General features: G+C 45.2%; 1 long non-coding RNA gene across 1 annotated transcript; it reads right to left on the bottom strand.

The window, feature by feature from the left end:
* Nucleotides 1–3,324, bottom strand: LOC132356541 (uncharacterized). Its single transcript, XR_009499907.1, has 3 exons — nucleotides 2,976–3,324; nucleotides 1,899–1,965; nucleotides 1–497 (listed from the first exon to the last, which is right to left on the bottom strand). It is a non-coding gene; the product is annotated as an uncharacterized LOC132356541 (long non-coding RNA).
* Between the last annotated feature and the right edge of the window lie 2,305 nt (nucleotides 3,325–5,629).

Here is a 5,629-nt window from a genome sequence, read left to right as displayed (position 1 = left end):
ATTGGGTCTTTGTTGCTGCGTGCGGGCTTTCTCTAGTTGCAGCGAGCGGGGGCTACTCTTCGTTGCGGTGCGTGGGCTTCTCATTGTGGTGGCTTCTTTTTTGCCGAGCATGGGCTCTAGGCGTGCAGCTTCAGTAGTTGTGGCATGCGGGCTCAGTAGCTGTGGCTCGCGGGCTCTAGAGCGCGGGCTCTAGAGCGCAGGCTCAGTAGTCGTGGTGCACGGGCTTAGTTGCTCCATGGCACGTGGGATCTTCCCGGACCATGGCTCGAACCCGTGCCCCCTGCATTGGCAGGCGGATTCTTAACCACTGTGCCACCAGGGAAGCCCCAGAGAGATGATTTCTTAACTTACCAAACGTCATGCTCTTTAACTAAATGACTTCACTTGTTAGTCAGCCTACATCTTGGTATTTACTTGTACATTGATGTAGACCATCCTTGAAAGGCTCTTCTCTTCCTTGAGGCTGTGACAGACTCCAGAATGCAGAGTGGCCTTGGCTGAGGGGCAGGTAACACGGAGCAACGTGAATATCTCATCATTTATAATTGACACTCCCTTTTCCAGTCTTTTTGTGCCCTTACAGTTCAAGCCTTTAATCCCTCTGACCAAGACTCTCCCTGGCTTCCTCCCTGGGCACTCATCCTCCGACTCCTCCCAAAACCGCCTGTTGCACAATTAATCCTCCGAAAGCAAAGCATTGATAAAGAAAGTTTCTGTTCTACTGGCCATAAACAAGAAGGAAATGTTGCCATTTGCAGCAACATTGATGGAACCGGAGGGCATTGTGCTACGTGAAATAAGCCAGACAGAGAAAGACAAATACTGTCTGATCTCACTTATATGTGGAACCTAAAAAAAATGCAACAAACTAGTGACTATAACAAAAAGGAAACAGACTCACAGATATAGAGAACAAACTAGTGGTTACCAGTGGGGAGAGGGAAGGGGGAGGGGCACGACAGGGGAAGGGGAGTAAGAGGTCCAAACTATTATGTATAAAATAAGCTACACAGATATACTGTACAGCACAGGGAGTATAGCAAATATTTTATAACTATAAATGGAGTATAATCTTTAAAAATTGTGAATCACTATGCTCTACACCTGTAATTTATATACTATTGTACATCAACTAGACTTCAATTTAAAAAAATGGAATCATACCAAACAAAAAAAAGAAAGCATCTGTTCAAATATCTTTACATGACTCCTTGTTTCCTGCAGATCCTCAGCCTGACTTTCATTTGATATAACACACTCTTTCGTTCTGCACACACGTGGTCTAGAGGAGCCCCGCCCATCTGTCAGGGCTACCCTCACACTCCACCTCTGTTCTGGAAAAGAGCGTCTGCCCTTCGTTGGTCCTAACCCTCTTCTCTGCTGGAGCTCCCTCCAGCTGATCTGTCTCCCAGATGCCCCTCTCCTCTATTTCTCCCTTCTTCCATTTATCAGAGGAACCCTCATATCATGCCTTCTCCATGGAGCTGTTTTTTGATTCTTCTAAGAGGTGGAAGCCACTTTATACCATCACTTCTTCCTGGAACCAGTTTTTGCTCATATTTTCTATGAGGTTTGTTGAATCTGATGGCACAGTGCTGGTCGTGTACTTTATTTCCCATGTTAATGGACTCTTGATCCCCAGAAGGAAGCGCATATTCTCATCCCTCTAATACTGTTTGTGTTCCCTTTCCTGAACATTCTGTATCATCCCACATTCTTATTCAGTTCTCACATTCTTATTCAGTTCTCACATTCTTATTCAGTTCTCACATTCTTATTCAGTTCTATCTGGGCCCATTGCTGCTGGGAACCTGTCTGAGCCTCCGCGCTTTTCTCAATCTGGCAGATGTAAGCCCCACAGAGACCCCTCCCGCAAGCCCACTCTTTTGGCTCCTCACCTGAACTGCTTTGGCTGGGTCATACTTCCTCGCAGGGGCATCTGCATAATGTTGCTGGAATTCCCACCTGAAAAGATCCCCAGTTAGAGGGCCATCCCAGCCCTTCCAGAATCTTAGAATTCAAGTCGATTCTATCTGTGCCCATTACTTCACTCCGGGTCACAGAAGCATCCCTGTTGGCTCCCAGCTGGTGGTGTGGTGGACACCGTTCTTTCCGGATCTGTGGCTTATTACGTTTTCTGATCTGTTTTCCTGAGGTTTCACTCCCACTTCCTTCTATACAATGTTACCCATAATTTTTTGAGAATTTACTTCTTTTCTATTTTTATGTTCAACCGATCAGCATCATTTTTACAATGATGTGGTCTCAATTGAATCTAGTCAGGAAAATGGGTTTTTTTTCCCAAAATTGCAGCTAAGGGTTCCCTTGAGGCCTATCAGTATGGTAACACAGACATTGATTTCTTTATAAATAAACAACCATTTAAACCTCAAGAATTACAAAGAAAGAAAGAAAGAAAGAGGTAACTACATGGGTGATGGCTGTGTTAATTAGCTTGACTGTGGTGATTATTTCACCCTGCATATGTAGTATCAAATCATCATGTTGTATGTCTTTCATACGTATACTTTTTGTCTGTTGTACCTGGAAAAAGAAGAATTAGGTGCTAGAACCTCAGCATTGATGTTTCCACCCAGATCAAGTTCACATGATCTTTAAGACAGACACACTGAATAGGAACTCTTCTCCCGATAGTATTTATTTTTCTTCTGCCCTCTTTTCCATTTATCTTAGTTTTGGTGTTTATTTTTTACACAATTTTTTGGTAATAATGGTTAAATTGGGACTCTTCTTTGAAGGAATAAATATATTTTAAGTTTGATGAAGTCGTTATAGTCTGTGAGGACGAGAAATAAAAATCAAACGATAAACAGTCTCACAAATCAACCAGGTCTGCTCGTCCAAAGCTTCTACGGGATCAGTGTGGTTACATGAACAAGTCTCAATCTTAACACGTATCGCAACATTGAGAAAATTGCTTGTATAACGTCTGGTGTAACAAATAGAAACTGTACCTTAATGTATCTCAGTGATAACTGCGGAGTAACGGCAGTTGGAGCTAAATTGTACTCCTTGGTGGAGCTGGAGAGCATGTCCTCCGGGATTAATTAGTTGTTCTGTTCCCAGCATCGAGCACCGTCTTGTCTCTGCTGCTCAATCGACGTGTCAACTGCCCTCAACTCAGACTCACGAGGCGTCTTTAACTTGCGAGTTTACCATTTACTCTGGAGCCTCAGGAGACAGACCTCTTCGCTGTTCAGCTGCTCTTCCTCACGTTTCAGCTACAGACACACGACACGCATTCTCTGGACAGGTTTCCAGAAACGCAAGCAGCCGCTGGCTGGTCCTTGCTGGGCTGGGAGGGGCGGGCGGCATCCCTGGTCCCCTTAGCCTGATTCTCCATCGCCCTCAATTCAGCTTGTGTTTATTTGCGGCGAAAATTCCCTCTTACCTTGGCTAAAAAGATATGAATCGTGTACAGACCACAAAACAATAAGATAAATCAAGGAGGTGGAAGCTACAGAAAACAGCCGTTCTCAGGGAATGAGGGCAGGTATCCGCTTTAGGCTGGACCCCACTTCTTAGCTAGATGAGGGTCAGTGACCCCTTCTCTGGCCTTGGGCTCCTGATTGTAAACAGGCACTCGTGGGCGGCAGGGGTATGAGGGCTGTGAAAGTCAGACCCCTGCCCTCGGAGTAAAACTGCCCGCTTCTGCCTCACGGAAATGGATAGTTGCAGGCATTTGAGCTGATTTGGGACAGATTTCTTAAACTAATGTCAATAAAATATGTTCCCTGGTATGTTATTCTTAACACCGATTTGTCGCATAAGAGAAATAGTGAATCGCATTTCCCTTTTTGATTGTAGGAAGGGGATCTCCCCCAGACAGCTATTACTAACCTGGACACAGATCTGGCCTAAGGGTTAAAGAAAAAAAAGGTTTGTTTTCTTGTAGTTTTTACCAGGGGAAAAGAAACACGTGAGGTAACGCTGTTCCCTGCTGTAATTAAGTTGAAGATAAAACCTTACTTTTTTTTTTTTTTTGTCCATCAAGGGTAAAAAGAGCAGATGAATCTCTCCTTTTCTTATAGTAAAAGCATGTGAAGGTGATGAGCAGGGTCTTGGGCCCAAGGCGGGTGCTGCAGGTGCCTTTGCCGGGGTTGAATCGCCTGGGTTAACAGAAAGAAAGCAAAATACAACCACCACCAGCAACAAAGCACCGTATCTACAGGCACAAGAAAGCCGCTTAGAATCTCCCCATTCCATGGACGGAAAAATACAGCCTTTGAGGTATTTCCTTTGATTACTTCAACCAAACACCATAACCTATGTATTGCCCCTTGTTTAGATATTGTTTTTTGACTAAATGAGAAAACTTGATCACTTAATGATTTTATCATCATCAGTGGAGGTGCCACTCACCAAGAAACAAAGGATAAAATAAGGAAACGATTTCGAAAGACGATGTTCTTCACATCAAAACAGGAAAGCGGCCCCAAAGTGTTTGGGTGAGATGGTATAAGTGAGCATTTCCCACGTTCGTGTTTTCGTTGTTGAGCTTCCGTCCTCCATGAAGGCAGGGACGCAGCACAGAGACTTTGGGGTCTGAGGTCTTGAGTCCAACGTGGGCAGCACGTGAGCTACGTGCTGGGGACCTTGGAGACCTCACCTGTGGGACGGAGAGATGGGTGCTCCCAAGTGGTGGTCCAATGACGTGTGGGAACCAGGAACCTGATGGTAACTTGAATAATCATGTGAAACGGAGGCTGCCCAGGGAAGGGGGTGGATTCACACTCAGTTTCTCTGATTTATGAACCAGCAGGTCCGCAAGCAGGACTGTGGAAGCGCGATGAAGATGTAGCTGCCGCCTCACGTCGTCTCAGAGGCAGAAGGATGGAGGAGCACGTGAAATACACCACATCTATTCAGAGACAGGAAACCCTCACTAGCCCAGCACAGAGCTTTGAGTCTCAGCTAGCTCGTCTCAGCTAGCTCCCCTTGACACGCTCCGTATCTCCAATGAGAAGAATACTCAGGCGGGAGCTTTGTTACCTGTCAATTGCAACAATTTAATTTCCAGTTCCATGGAACTGCTCACCTGTTCAAGTTTGTGAGATTTCAATTTAATAAACATTTGCAAACTCTTTGAGAACGTGAGTAAATAAAAAAAAGATTTTGTTTGCTGAATCTATAACTCACTGAAAAACTGTGAGACTATGTGGTACCTTGGCCCCTGGGAATGTGCCCTCAAGCTGGAAGATGCAAGATGATACGCCTTGGGAGTGTCCTGAGGGATTTCCGAGTCTGCCTCCCCTGGACCCAGCCCTGTCCTGCAGCCACAGGCCTCCAGGTGGCCCCAGTGAGGCTCCCTCTTCCTGGACCCACTACCTCTCCTTTCAAACATCTGATGCGTGGCTTTGCCATGTAAATTTGGTTTCTTGAAGTTTTCTGTTCCTGATTTTTTTTTTTTTTTTAAACATCTTTATTGAAGTATAATTGCCTTACAATAGTGTGTTAGCTTCTGCTTTATAACGAAGTGAATCAGTTATACATATACAATATGTTCCCATTTCTCTTCCCTCTTGCATCTCCCTCCCTCCCACCCTCCCCATCCGACCCCTCTAGGTGGTCACAAAGCACCGAGCTGATCTCCCTGTGCTATGCGGCT

This window comes from Balaenoptera ricei, chromosome 21 (assembly GCF_028023285.1).
Source record: "Balaenoptera ricei isolate mBalRic1 chromosome 21, mBalRic1.hap2, whole genome shotgun sequence".
NCBI classification, from domain to species: Eukaryota; Metazoa; Chordata; class Mammalia; order Artiodactyla; family Balaenopteridae; genus Balaenoptera; species Balaenoptera ricei.
The sequence above is the reverse complement of the archived record's forward strand: the minus strand, read 5'-3'. Positions and strand labels throughout refer to the sequence as shown.